The sequence below is a fragment of the Ostrinia nubilalis genome, chromosome 13 (assembly GCF_963855985.1).
Source record: "Ostrinia nubilalis chromosome 13, ilOstNubi1.1, whole genome shotgun sequence".
NCBI classification, from domain to species: Eukaryota; Metazoa; Arthropoda; class Insecta; order Lepidoptera; family Crambidae; genus Ostrinia; species Ostrinia nubilalis.
Genome location: NC_087100.1, coordinates 13542738 through 13558738, shown reverse-complemented (window position 1 = coordinate 13558738; position 16001 = coordinate 13542738). Strand labels below are relative to the sequence as shown.

At 34.6% G+C, this 16001-nt stretch overlaps 1 protein-coding gene and 1 long non-coding RNA gene across 2 annotated transcripts in view; one reads left to right on the top strand and one right to left on the bottom strand.

The window, feature by feature from the left end:
* LOC135077720 (beta-1,3-glucan-binding protein-like) overlaps positions 1 to 16001 on the bottom strand; it is a 48931-nt gene that overhangs the window by 24144 nt on the left and 8786 nt on the right. The gene's annotated exons all lie outside the window — the stretch shown is intronic.
* On the top strand, positions 6675 to 7979 carry LOC135077213 (uncharacterized). Its single transcript, XR_010258430.1, has 3 exons — positions 6675 to 6917; positions 6998 to 7186; positions 7297 to 7979. It is a non-coding gene; the product is annotated as an uncharacterized LOC135077213 (long non-coding RNA).

Sequence of the window (16001 nt, the reverse complement as noted above, 5' to 3'; positions counted from 1 at the left end):
ATACGTTTGAAAGTGCTTGTCGCGGGTGGTGCGATTTATTTGCTGTCGAGTGTATATCATTTAAGAAATTACATAAATTTGCTGTTCCTGAAATAAGAAATTTGGTATGTTTTATTCTTTTATTTGCTTCAACTTATTATTATTATTACTTTTAGGTTAGTTGTTGTATGTATATGTTACGGTCAAAGTGATAAATGTGAAAATTATGAATAATCGCCGGTTATTATGAATAATCACCGCATGATTTGGTAAATGTGATTAATATGAGGTCATTTATGTGTGTATAAAACTAAATGGGCGGCTTAGGGGTGGCCCAAGGGCCACCCCCGCGGCGGGGGCCCCGCCGCACCTTAACCTATTTTTTCACTTTAAATCAAAACATTATGTTATAGGCATCATGGAAAAGTAATATTATGCAAGAAACATTGCAAACTCATTATGCCAAATTATATTAATATATGATATCAAAACGTTCAAAAGTTTGGCTGTACACGAGCACGTACACAAGATGTTGTTCTCTTTTATGAAATTTGTTAGTACTAAGGTTGAATTATTAAATAATCACTGTTAAATGTGATTAATTTATCACTTTTACCGCGACTGTCGGTAATTATTCATAATAACCGGTTATTATTAATAATTTTCAATTTATCACATTAACCGTAACATATATATTGATGTTTTTAATTTCAGTTTGCGCCTGAAGTCATGTCATCAGACGTAGCTGAAGCAGGGCCATCTAACATATTGAATGATGTCAACCAACCACCTTGTGTTACTTCTGCAAGTAAGAAACCAAGCACAAGCAGTGCAGTAGAAAAAAGGAAATGAGCACCCGCGAGAAAAAACTGTTTATGAAGTGCAAGAAAAATGTCAAAAAGATATGGGAATTAAAAAGGAGATTTAAAAAAATTTAAAATAAACAGTTATTAGAAAAACTGACGAATGACGAGTCGGTTAATGAATTAATGAAAAAATTGACACCTACATTTGCTTTGATGTTGCAATTAGAGATGGGTAGTGGGTAAAAACCCATTTCACCCGATTGGGTTAAAACTGGGTGATTTGGGTAAAAACCCGGTTTTTACCCATTATCACCCATTCTGGTGGGTGAAAACAAAAATAGCGTTTTTTTAAAAGTGAGAAGTGGTATTTGTTGCTAAGGGGGCGTTCTAGTGTTACGTAATGCAATCTGGGGGGAGATGAGGTCTTGAAAAACGTTACAATGCGTTACAGTGGCGGAAGGGCGGTTCGATTTCAAGTTTTTAAGCAGAAGTACTTCGTAGTTGGTGTTGTTATTTGTAACTTTATACCGTAATGTCATCAAAGAGAGAGTTTGGCATCTTTGGCATCCCCCCCCCCCCCCCTCCATGTCCTTGCCATGATCACAAATTATTGTATTCCTACTAAATTTCTTCTAAATCGGTTCAACGATTCTTGAAATAACACAATTTTATAAAATAATTGGTCACATCATCATAACATGATCAATTTTACGATTTGGCCACGATATAATTGCATATTAGTGTTAAATTTGACTTATTACTTATTAATCAATAAACTTAAATGAGAAAAATTCAATAAAAATAAAGAAAAGATACCAATTGAAATAATTATAAAATTATTTGTTTTCACCCGGTGTAAACACTCACGGGTGGAATGAAACGGGTTTTTATTGGGTTTTTACCCTCATGTGGGTTTTTACCCGGGTGGAAACCCATCTCTAGTTGCAATCGCAAATTAAAAATTAAAAAAAAAAACCGAAGGGGAGAAGGTGGTCTACTGAAGAAAAAATTTTAGGACTGCGATTATTTAAGAGATCTCCTACATGCTATAGATTGATGCGAAGGTTATATAACCTTCCAGCACAGTCGACACTCAAATGTTTATTGAGTAAATTTTACCTACATGTAGACCGGTGTCAATAAAATTATATTTGATGTGTTAAAAGACGTTTCAAAAAAAGAAAAAGAATCAGACAACAGACAAGGAATACATTTTAACTTTTGATGAGATGTCCATTAAAAAAAATCTTTATTATACCTACCTAATTGAAAACAAGATATCATAGAAGGATACCAAGACCACGGACAGCAAGGCAGATGTAACCTTATTGCATCACATGCACTTGTTTTCCTATTAAGTGGTATTAGGAAAAAGAAGAAGCAACCTGTTGCATTTTACCTCTCTAGTGGCTATGTAACAGCAGATAGACTGGCAGTAGGTACATAAAAAAGAGGTAATTCAATTATCTTCTGTAAAGATACTAAATTGATCATGACTTTGTATTACATAAAATAATATACTTGATAAATATCGAATGTTTATTTACATGACTATGTCATAACAATGAAATCGCATGTTGCTAAGCAACCATAAAGAAGGTCAGACATGACACGCCTCCGCCGCGATTCCTGGCTGCAGCACTGCTGGCACCAGTGGCGCCGGCAGCAGCTGGTCTAGATGGCGTGTCCAGGTCAGATCGCCGTCCGTACGCACGACATAGTGCAGCTTGCCCAGGCGCTGTACCACTGTGGCAAATGTCCACTTCTGAGCGGAGCTTCCGTAAAGTCTAGCCTGCACTCTGTCTCCACAAACAAAATGTCTTGTATGTGAGGCCAATGTGTCATTAGTTCTCGATGGAGAGGTTGATGGGGTTTTGAGCATAGTATGAAGTCTAGTCCTTACTTCTCGGCCAAACATGAGCTCGTAAGCTGAGTGTCCACTAGCGCCAGGGGTACGCCTCAGTCGGTATTTAATCACTAAGAGTTTATCCATTAAGTCGCCTCTCTCCCCCGTCATTGCACGCAGTGCTCTCTTGATGGTCTGTACGAACCTTTCAGCTTGGCCGTTGGTCGCTGGGTGGTATGGTGCGGTTTTTCGGTGCGTTATTCCGCATTCTGTCATAAAATTTTCAAATTCTGTTGATGTGAATTGGCGGCCGTTGTCTGAAACTAATATATGAGGCATTCCGAAAGTAACAAATAATTCATTTAATTTTTTTATGCACCATGAACTTGTAGTGGTTTTTGTTGGGATAATTTCAACCCATTTTGAAAATGCGTCAACGATAATGAATAGATAATGTCCATTTGATGGACCTGCGAAGTCGATATGAACTCTTTGCCATGGACCGTTTGGTTCTTCCCAGTGATGAATAGGAGCTCGAGTTGGTTGATTCTGTTCTAAACGACATGCTCTGCAAGATTTGACCTTATTTTCTATGTCTTTGTCTATGTTCTTCCAATAAACATAACTACGAGCTAGTAACTTCATTTTCAGAATACCAATATGGCCCGCATGTAATTCGTTTAGTATCTGCATGTGTAAGTTTTTTGGAATAAATACCCTACTTCCTTTTAAAATGCAATCATTTTGTAGAGTAAGTTCATTATCATTGTACCCATAATGTTTCAGAGATCGTCCTGACTTTAGCGCTTCTAGTATAGGCTTAAGTTCATTATCTTTAGCAGTTTCTCGAGCGATGACTTGCGGCCCTATCTCCAGTGTGTTAATTTGCTGTATTTGGTACGCGCAATGCTGGTCTATTGAATTTTCTTTAACATTTTCTACAGGAAATCTGGATAGGTAATCTGCATTGGAGTTATTCTTTGAAGTTCGGTATTCAATATTGTAATCGAATCCAGATAAAAAATGTGCATAATGAAACAATCTCATGGTGCTGAGGGCTGGCAAGGTTTGGTTCGGGTGAAAAATCGAAGTTAATGGTTTGTGATCAGTAATCAGTGTAAACTTTCGACCGTAACAGTAATGGAAGAATTTCTTTAACCCCCAATGTATAGCTGTTGCTTCTTTGTCAATTTGACTATACTTCTTTTCACTTGAAGTTAAAGATCTCGACGCAAACGCGATTGGCCGTTCGGACCCATCAGGGTATCTATGAGAGAGAACAGCTCCCAATCCGAGCGGTGACGCATCAGTAGCTAGAACAAGTGGCCTGGCTGGATCAAAATATGTCAATACTCTTTCGCTAAGAATTTCTTTCTTTATATTATCAAAACTGGTCTGGCATTTTGAATTCCATATAAATTCCGTTCCTTTCTTCAGTAATTCATTCAGAGGGTTTGTAATTGCCGTTAGATTTGGTATGAATTTATTATAGTAATTTGCCATGCCGAGGAATGTACGTAATTCATTAACGTTCTTAGGTGGTTTCGTTTGGCATATGGCTTTTACTTTGTCTTTGTTTTTGTGTAAGCCATGCTCGTCAATAGTGTGACCTAGGTAGTTAATACTGCGTTTAAAGAAGTGACATTTCTCTTTATTCACTCGCAGATTGTTTTCTTTAAGTTTTAAAAGAACTCCTTTCAATCGTTGACATAATTGACTTTCAGATGATCCTTGAATAATTATGTCATCAAAGAAACATTTTACTCCGCTTAGTCCTTGAAGCAGTTGGTCCATAAATCTTTGCCAAAGACTTGGTGCTACTTTGACTCCAAACATTAGTCTATTAACCTTGTATGTTCCTTTATGTGTGCTAAGGGTTTGTAGTAAGGCGCTTTCTTCGTCCATTTCCATATTTAAGTATGCTTGCGTAATATCAAGTGTACAGAAAATTTTACCTCCATTCATCTCCGAAAATATGTCTTCAATTATTGGAATCGGATATTTTTCATCTTGGATAACTTTATTCAATGTTATCTTGTAGTCAGCGCAAAGTCGAATTGAACCATTAGGTTTTACAATTGGAACGATCGGCGTGCCCCAATCAGAATGATCAATTTTTGTAATTACGCCTAATTTGCAAAGGCGATCGATTTCTTCATCTACTTTCGGTTTAAGAGCGTAAGGGATTCTTCGAGGTTTTATAAAAATTGGTTGTGTGTTCTCTTTTAAATTGAGGTGTGCCTTGTAATTGGGGATTTTACCAAGATCAGTTCGGAATACTGAAGAGGCAAATTCTTCTAACACTTGGTCTAATATATTATTTTGAGGTACTGATTCAACTAATCGAACATCCGCTAGTTCAATGTTTAATTCTTTCATCCAGCTTCTACCAAATATTGGATCAACATTTTTGTCAATAATATACAGTTTACCGTAGAAATTTTGATGTTTGTAAATTCCTTTGATGTAAACGACTCCATAAGGTTTAATTATTTCTCCGGTGTAAGTTCTCAGTTTCATATCAGTTTTGAAAATCTTTTTATTGATATTCAGGGCATTGTAGTCGGCAAGGGACATCGATGACAATGAAGCACCCGTGTCAAATTCCATCTTAATTGTTCTATTTTCTATGGTGATAGTAATCATATATCTTTCTGTGACTTCACTTTTGATGAGGTTAATATCAGCTATGCTTTGATCACTTACAGAATTCAATCCATCATCAATCTGATTCGTCTGTGTCCGTTTCAAGCATACTCTTGCCAGATGTCCTACTTTTTGACATTTTCGACATGTAGAGTTGATTGCTCCGCATTCATTTGCACGATGATCAGGCTTCCCACAGCGAAAACATTTACCTGATAGGTCTTTAATTGACCTAGGTGATTTTCGATTCATATTCTGCATCGCTGGTTTTTTATTAGAACTGATTATTTTGTTGATGCAGTCAGTACGTTTTTCAATATCAGATGTAATTTTTAAGCTCTCTGTTTTACCCAATTCATTTGCTGAAGCTATTTGTAGTAATTTAGCAAAAGAAGATGTGTCCGGTTCTTGTAATATTTTCGTACGAATTTCGCCATCTTTAAGTCCTCGTATAAATTGTAGAGATAGGAAGCTTTCTGCGGTAGTTTTCTTGCAATTCATGCATTTGAATTCACAATTTGATGAAAGTTTCTTAAGTTCTGATGCATACATTGCAATGGTTTCATTCTCTTGTTGTATTCGGGAAATAAATTTATGTTGTAAAGCCCAAATGCTGGGTTTAGGGTCGATGTATTCGTCTAATATTGCGGTAAGTTCTTCATAAGTTTTATGTAGTGGATCGTCTGGTGCACACAGATCATATAATTTCTCATGAAGTTCTGGTGGTAATGTAGATAGCAGAATGTATATTTTTGTTCTAGGCTCAACGATTTTATTTATTAGAAAATATACCATCAATCTCTTATTAAAATTTCGAAATGATTCTTTTTCGTGTAATGGTTGAAATTGTAATTTCGGTACATGTCCAGTTGTAATGTTTGTAATCGAAGATGTATTTTGTGATTCCTCATGAGTGGATCTATTGTTCGTACGTAATTTCAAGAGTTTCGTTTTTAAAGTAGTACATAATTCTTCTATTTCGTACCTTTGTTGAATTTCCTGTTCTAACAATTCTTCGTCCACTTGAGATTCTATTTCTTCTTGTGTTTCTAGAAATTTTTGTAATGTATTTTCCAATGACTGTAGTCGTGATTCAATCTCTTCGTTACATAAGTTTTCCTGTACGTTCAAGTAATTTTCTGTTCGTGTAAGGGTTCCTCGTAGTGCAGCTCGCACTCTGGTGTAGTTTTTATTTGAATTCGGCATCCTTTCGCCAATTTATTACATAAAATAATATACTTGATAAATATCGAATGTTTATTTACATGACTATGTCATAACAATGAAATCGCATGTTGCTAAGCAACCATAAAGAAGGTCAGACATGACACTTTGTAAAATTGTTTTATCTAAATTGTATGATTTATAAAATATTTTTTCTCTTTTGTTTCAGATTTTGCATGAAGGCCTAAATGCTGGTCTTAGTGTTGCTGCTACAGTTTGCGACATGGATGGTGTGAATAGGCGAGCACTGGCTATACTGGGTGCTACAGCAGAAAACCCGTCTATAAAAATAGACAATGTGGAAGTAGCCACAATTTTCGATCCTCCACATTTAATAAAATGTTTCCGAAACATGTTTCTAAAATATGACATCGAGTGTGTAACAGATATAAATTCTGAAAATAAAGCTGGAGTTGGTAAGTTGCTTCTCTACCCGCGCAGACTGTAAATTAAACTGTGATTAGTAAAACGTAATATTATATTATTGTGATTTCAGGTCTTGCAAAATGGAGCCACATAAAAGAATTTTATGACATGGATAGCAGCAATCAGTTTTTTGTTTATGCACCCGCTTTAAGAATAGAACATTTAGACCCCAATACAAAGCAGAAGATGAGAGTAAAGTTGGCTACTCAAGTTTTGAGTCACACAGTTGCATCAGGAATGATGGCAAAAATAGCAGAAGGTAAACTGCAAATAATATTCTATATTATGCAAATAATAACAAATTATAAGTTTAATTTATTTTATATTGAGCCCACCACATTGATTAAAAGTGTATTTATTTACTTTCAGGTTCACTGTCTACTGAAGCCATCGCTACAGTCAACGTGATAGAGAATATGGACAAAATATTTGACACTCTCAACAGTGACTCCACAGATTTGAGGCGAGGAAAAATATTTTCCACAAATTTAAGGAAGAGCACACCACATTTGGATTTCATGAAAAAAATGAAAAGTTTTTTTAAAAATTTAAAATTTGTGGGTTCCAGCCGTGCACCACCTTCCAAAGAAGGATGGGTATGGACCTTAAATGCAGTAGAACAGGTGTGGAAAAACCTTATTAAAAACATAAAGATGTCCAGAGTCTGTCCACACGCAGGTTGCAACAAGACCCATTGGAAAACCTGTTCGGCTGCATTCGAGGAAATTGTGGCGCTAATCCAACTGCTGGTCAATTTGTTGCAGCTTTAAAAACAGCAATATTAACTAATTTAACTCATCAAGGCACTGGAAATTGTGAGAATGATAACTGCAATGCAATTATCAATAATTATAAAATGGTTTTAAGTAATCCGGTCACAAATATATGCACAGAAAGAAAAAACTTCTCCGTAGAAGAAGAAGAGGAACTACACTTCTCTGAAGAAGTTTTAACTGGGGAAATAAATGCTTGTGCATATGTTTGTGGCTTTTTGTATAAAAAGATCGAAAGTCACTGTAAATTATTAATGGGACAATATTATTTGATCCTCTAAAAACTAATTGATCTTTTTTGTATGTGCACATTTAAAAATAAATGATGTGTTATAAATTATATTTTATCTTTATATTAATTATTGGGTCTATATTAGTTGATCTACGGATAAATTATGAATGATCTTCATTTAACACTAGAAGTGCCGAAGATTACGACCCCCCTAAAAGCGCCGCTGGGTCAATTTTGTCCCAGCATGTATTTTGTAACATTTTTTAGTTTCAGGCATGAATATTATGGTTAAAACTATTTGTAGTATCCTTAAAAAAGGTTTATCTATGTAGTTAAACTTTAAAAATTTAAATGTATTCAATTTTAATTTTGAATTATTAAAAGTCAGATATTTTTGGTTTCATTTAAAAATAGTCACATAATATTACGTGGTGTTCTACTGTATTAAAATAATGAAATTACTACTTTAACTAGTCATTATTATTTTTAAAGGAAAAATAAATATTATTCTTACAAATAATAGTGCACATTTTGCACAAAGTTTTTTTGTATGGTTTTTAATCTCTCTGGTGTACTATGTGTTTAGGAATTTTATAGGTATAGCCTGACCAGGAACATATAAAAACCCTGGCATAGAGGCGCGTCAATTGCATTTGATAGTGCAACACTGAGTACAGTCGTACCTGTTTTAAATTAATAGGCTACCTTTATGTATCAGGATTCAGTATTCAGGATTACGGGCTAATTTGATATTTTCATAAATTAACAAAAAAATATTATTATAGGTAACCTGGTTTAAATAAATTAAATGAAACCATCAATCGAGCTAGTAGGATTTATTTTATTATTCATCAATAATCAAATTCAGAACTTGAATATTCAACTGCAATGTCTGCTCATGAACGCTTCAAACTCGGTACTTCTTTCCCAATTCCATAAAATTCAACACTTAGAGTGACAAAAAACTTTCAAATAGGTAGTTGAAACAAACCACAGCTAATTTTCATAGTGGACTGTACTACACGATAAACATGTCAGTCAATTTGACAACCTTTGTCGGAAACATTATTCAATGAAAATATTGTCCGAAACCTTAGTATTTCTCTTCGACAAATACTTTAACACATAGTGAACCACTTTTCTTTCACGACTATAAAAAAATTTTAGCAATTTAATTCATAAAATCAATTGCGTACATTTAAAATAAAGTTTGTTTACACTTTGACAGCAATAGACTGACATGCAAGGTGACATGTCAATGAAGTTTTCAGTTACTGTTGTAGAAATTAGTACCATTAGTTTTCCGCAACATGGCGAGGGTTTTTATGTTCCTGGTCGGGCTATATGGTTATTTTACTGTTATCTGTACACAAACAGTGAAGTTTTTTACCAATTACAATGAAAAGTATGTACGTTTAATTTTCAAATTTTTATAAGTCACACATTTAAAAAATGTATCAAATCATACAATGTATGAACTGGCTTATGTCTAGAAGCCACCTTCCTACTAATATTATAAATGTAAAAGTTAATAAATATTGATGAATTGAAGGATGGATGGACTGATGAATGGATAGGAAGGATGGACGGGTGGATATATGCCTGGAACTTAAATTAAGTGAGTATGGATTCATGGTTAGATCGATGGATGTTTTTTCACTCTTTTACGCAAAAAATACTAAGCCGATCTTAATAAAACTTCGCAGTTTTATTGTTAATACTTCAGAATTACATAATATAAGCTATAATTTAAAATAATGTTCAGTTATTTGGTCAAAAAGCAAAGATAAGTGTCAAGAAATTAGGTCTTTCTATGATAAACTTAATTTCTCACGTGTGAAGTCATAGGCAAAAAGTAGTACAATATATTTACATTTCTGCATTGTCACGAGTCACCTAAACTCTCCTCACCTCTCTACTTTCGTATCTCCTCGAAACAAGGACTCTTCATCGAATTATTGTGGCAAATACCAGGGTGGGACAAAAATGACCCAGTGGCGCTTCTAGGTAAAACCGATTTTTAAAAATTTTCTATTAATGTTATATTATCAAAAACATTAAAAAATGATAAAATTAAATAAATCAGTAAAAGTCAAAAAGTTTCATGGACTTTCGTTGAAAAATAAAAAAGTTAGAGACGATCAAACTCGCGAGTGGGACAAATATGGGACGGCGGCCTTTCTAGTGTTAAGGTAACATAATATTTATGTATAACATAACTACTCTTCTACACTCAGCGGCACGGAATTTGGCCCAAGCCTAAACAACCAGATATGAGGCCAAATAGGTGTTGTATACCTAAGTTTCGTGTGACATGTTAACAGAACATTTGTTTTTGTGAATTTAAGAGCCTAGATTTAAAAAAAAATTCGTCTGTTTAACTTTTGTGACGCTAGAAACGCATTTCGTTGTTGGAGCGCAAAGAGTACGGGTAAGTTTAAATTCGATATTGAATGTTGTAAGGGCTTGGCGTTATCTTTTTCGTTTTTAAATTAATCTTAGAGTTATTCTAGTTTCCATATTTTGAGAATAATGCCCATTACTCCAGCTCAAGTTGCTCAAATAGTGTTGCTTAGAAGTCAAGGGCGTATGCAGCGGGAGATGGCTGAAACTTAAAATTTATCGCGTACAAACTTAAGATATGGGTTAAAACGGCATGACCAGACCGCCCTTTATACAAGAAGACCAAGAAATGGGGAATTAAGGTGTATGTCAGCGCGCGATGACCGGATTATCGTACTTGCAATATCAAGAAATCGGGTTCTCGCTGCGGTTGAGATACGCCAGCGTTTACAAACAGCAAGCCCAGTGAATGTCACTGAGCACACAATAAGAATAAGGATGGAGGAACATAACCTGCATACTCGAAGACCAGCTCGAGGACTAGAACTTCTCTCATAACTTCGCGAAGTGCGACCTACGTTTTCTAGAGAACATGCAAATTGGACGTTAGACTAATGGAGTAAAGTTCTATGGATCGATGATTGCAGAGGCACCTTAAAAGCTTCAGACGGCCGTGGAAGTGTATGGAGAAGGTGCAGAGAAGAGTTAGTACGCAAACAGACAGTTTTCATAAAGAGTTTACTCCATTAGTCTAACGTCCAATTTGCATGTTCTCTAGAAAACGTAAGTCGCACTTCGCGAAGTTATGGGAGGAGTTCTAGTCCTCGAGCTGGTCTTCGAGTATGCAGGTTATGTTCCTCCATCCTTCTTCTTATTGTATGCTCAGTGACATTCACTGGGCTTGCTGTTTGTAAACGCTGGTGTATCACAAACGTAGTGAGAACCCAATTTATTGATATTGCAAGTACGACAATCTGGTCATCGCGCGCTGACATACACCTTAATTCCCCACTTTTTGGTCTTCTTGTGTAAGGGGCGATCTGGTCATGCCTTTTTAACGCGTATCTTAAGTTTGTATGCGATAAATTTAAAGTTTCAGCCATCTCCCGCTGCATACCTACGCCCTTGACTTCTAAGCAACACTATTAGAGCAACTTGAGCTGGAGTAATGGGCATTATTCTCAAATTATGGAAACGAGAATAACTCTAAGAATATTTTAAAAACATAAAAGAAAACGCCAAACCCTTACAACATTTAATATCGAATTTAAACTTACCCGTACTCTTTGCGCTACGACAACGAAATGCGTTTCTAGAGTCAAAAAAGTTAAACAGACGCATTTTTTTATGAATCTAGGCTCTTAAATTAACAAAAACAAATGTTCTGTTAACATGTCACACGAAACTTAGGTATACAACACCTATTTGGCCTGATATCTGGTTGTTTAGGCTTGGGCCAAATTCCGTGCCGCTGAGTGTATTATTTAGTAAACAAAAATAATATTTGATCCTCTTTTTTAGTTATTGATCTTTAATTTTGTTAATTTGATGATTTTTATATCAAGTTTGCCTTTTAATATTGATCACCTAATAAATGTATTTCGATCTAAGTATAACTTAACTTTAAAATAATATTTTGATCTAACTAAAAATATTATTGGTTAATATTTTTAATTAAAAAATATCTTTTAATTTACGCGGTACTAAGTTTGTGGTTGAGTGACAATCGTCCGTCATTGGTCGTTTACTGAGTTGGCCAAGGGCTTAGCGGCCAATAAGCAAGCAGAATGGTACATTGCCATGTTTGTTTAAATTACAAGCTTTGCTTAGTTTGGGACTAGAGGCGCTGTGTAAAATAATTTCTTACTTCTGACATCATAATTTTTACCTGATGTAGCGCGCATACGAGGTGTATTCCGTTAGGTTGGCTAAACGCCAGCGGGTCGGTCCTATTATGTTGCCTGGACCGACACGGCCACGGCCAATAGGAGCGCTTCCCGCCTACGCCTCGGCATCGGACTGCGCTCTGCGCCACAGTATAATATATATGGCATGTATTTAAATGATCTTTTTAAATTAGCAAAAACGGCAAATAAAAAAATCTATATGGTCATCTATTTTAATGATTGATCATCTTTCTATGAGACATAAAATAAATGAAATCGATCGATATTTTAACCTCTTTTGAACTACGCAAAAAAATTTTGAGATGTAAAAATTATATCTGATCGTTACTTGTTGGTCCTCAAAAATAAGAGAAATGAGCACCAAATATTCAATATTGTGATACTTTTTTAAATAATTCGATTTGTATAAATTATTTTTTGTCTTTAACAAATAATCTTCAAAATAATTATGTTATGGTACTTATTTATATTAATTTGTAGTCAAAGGATGTAAACTATTGAAAGGCACTTGATATTAAATATTTATTTTTTATTAAAAAAGCATACCTAACACGTTCACACTGCGTTATCGGGTCGAATTGACCTTAGGTGCTGGATGCGTTGGTGGGGGATGGATATATTCGGTCTTTTCAGTAGCACAAAAGATAAATATTGTTTTGCAATTGTTTCGTCTAACAGTAAATATTTGGAAAAAAAAACTTTTCAGGTCCTTACGATCCGATGTCGCACTAAAAGTAAAAAAATATCGTTTAGTGCTTTTTATTTTATCGTTTAGTGCGTTGACAGATGACTCTATGGTCACTGATCACGATCGTGATCGGTATACTAAGAGAAAATCAACCTTGCGTTTTGAAAAAAAATAAAGAGGTAAAAATTATGATGTCGGGTTCAGGGATGCCAGAAGTAAGAAATTATTTTACAAAGCGCCTCTAGTCCCAAACTAAGCAAAGCTTGTAATTTAAACAAATATGGCAATGTACCATTCTGCTTGCTTATTGGCCGCTAAGCCCTTGGCCAACTCAATAAACGACCAATGACGGACGATTGTCACTCAACCACAAAGTACCGTGTAAATTAAAAGATATTTTTAATTACAAATATTAACCAATAATATTTTTAGTTAGATTAAATATATTTTTAGTTAACCAATAATATTTTTAAATAGATCAAATATATTTTAAAGTTAAGTTATACTTAGATCGAAATGTATTTATTAGGTGATCAATATTAAAAGGCAAACTTGATATAAAAATCATCAAATTAACAAAATTAAAGATCAATAACTAAAAAAGAGGATCAATTATTATTTTTGTTTACTAAATATTAAAAGAGTATGTTAAACATAAATATTATGTTACCTTAAATGAAGATCATTCATAATTTATCCGTAGATCAACTAATATAGACCCAATAATTAATATAAATATAAAATATAATAAAAAAAATCATTTATTTTTAAAAGTGCACATACAAAAAAGATCAATTAGTTTTTAGAGGATCAAATAATATTGTCCCAATATATATGAGCTAAAGCAGTACGGAAACTTAGCCCTTTCGGCGAGTTAAATACCTACACTTCAACTGAGTGTTAGGGTTGGCACTCTTAATCTTTATAAAATTAATAAGGTTCTTACTTACTTATTTATTAAAACGTTTATTTAGGTTTTTTTTTTAATTATAAAGTACCTAATGGAATAAATTAATTGACTAAGTAGGTAGTTAACAAAAAAATAAAACGTTAATTAGGTTCTATAATGATCGAATACATAATCGAATAAATTCATTAAGTACTATTAGAGGCCGGTAGAAGATCTATTCTCATAAATAAAATACCGGATACTTACTTTCACATACCTATTGCCTCATTTTAAATACAGTTCATCACTTAGTACAAAAGCGCGCGGAGCAAATCACTTTATCAAATAGAACACATAAATTGTTAAAAAGCGTAATTACGTAATTTAAAAAGAACAATTACAAAATCAGATGTAAGCACTTTATTTAAAAAGTAATATTTAATCATTTTTACAATTCAGAATTATTACGAAGTTTAAAAAATGAAAGTTCTGGTTTTGAAGATGTATTCAAGCAGCCGCGTAGCCGTATACTACGCAATACACTCGTGGCATGTTTTTAAAAATACAGCGGACAGCGCATGCAATAAAATTATTACCTATTAAAAACACAACGCGCGCGACACCCGCGACGGATGGACTGCGAGGTTCGCTTAGAGCTCGTGTAAAGCGTGCGTCTGTGTGCGTGAGTCTGATTTCGAGCGTTTGTATGAAGCTTCCGTACTGTTTTGATTTATCTCTGTGTCTGCGCGCCCCCTCTCGCGACGCTCCCATTGTTAGTTTTTAGGGTTCCGTAGCCAAATGGCAAAAAACGGAACCCTTATAGATTCGTCATGTCTGTCTGTCTGTCCGTCCGTCCGTCCGTCTGTCCGTCCGTCCGTCCGTCTGTCCGTCCGTATGTCACAGCCATTTTTTTCCGAAACTATAAGAGCTATACTGTTGAAACTTGGTAAGTAGATGTATTCTGTGAACCGCATTAAGATTTTGATGCAGAAATAAAATAAAAAAAAATATTGGGGGCTCCCCATACTTAGAACTGAAACTCAAAAATTTTTTTTTCGTCAAACACATACGTGTGGGGTATCTATGGATAGGTCTTCAAACATGATATCGAGGTTTCTAAAATACTTTTTTTCTAAACCGAATAGTTTGCGTGACAGACGCTTCCAAAGTGGAAAAAAGTTGCTCCCCCCCCTCCCCCCCTCTAACTTCTAAAATAAGAAAATGAAAAATCTAAAAAAACATATTATTATGATGTACATTACTATAAAAACTACCAACGAAAATTGTTTTGAACGAGATCTAGTAAGTAGTTTTTTTTAATACCTCGTAAATCGTAAACCGCTTATTACCGCGTAATCTTTCATACAAATAACTTAAATTAAAAAATAATAATTTTAATTCATAAATCAATGGTACGGAACCCTTTGTGCGTGAGTCCGACACGCACTTGGCCGGTTTTTGTTAGAGACAGTAAGCCGTACGAAGCCGCCACGTATAGACTGATTTTTAGGCTAACATTGCCATATTATAAAACTTGTGCCATTTTGTGAAATAATTTGTGTTTTCTGTAGTAACGAACGTTACAAGTGGCGCCCAATTTTTTTTCAAATCGCAAGGTTGATTTTATCTTAGTACACCGATCACGACCGTGATCAGTGACCATAGAGTCATCTGTCAACGGGTTGATTAGACCCGATAAAAGCACTAAACGATATTTTTTTACTTTTAGTGCGACATCGGGTTACGACCTGACCTGATAAGTTTTTTTTCCAAATATTTGCTGTGTTTGACGCAAACATTTGCAAAACAATATTTATCTTTCGTATCTACTACTAAATAGACCGAATATATCCATCCCGCACCAACGCATTCAGCACCTAAGGTCAATTCGACCCGATAAAGCAGTGTGAACGTGATAAGTATGCTTTTTTAATAAAAAATAAATCTTTGAACATCAAGTGCCTTTAAATAGTTTCCAACCTTTGACTACAACTTAATAAAAATAAGTAGGGTAAACCGTATAGCTATTGCCCACTTAAAGATTTCAAACACATTGAGATGAAAAATTAAAGAAAGTATTTTAATTATCGACCATTTATGACTTTTTTCTTATAACTCAATAAACTGTTAAACAGAATATCAACAGTTTTTAGTTAAAACTTACGTAACTTAGAAAATATTGAAATAAATTTAAAATCCTCCAAAAAGTACAGTTATTGCCCATTACTTACACTAATTGCCC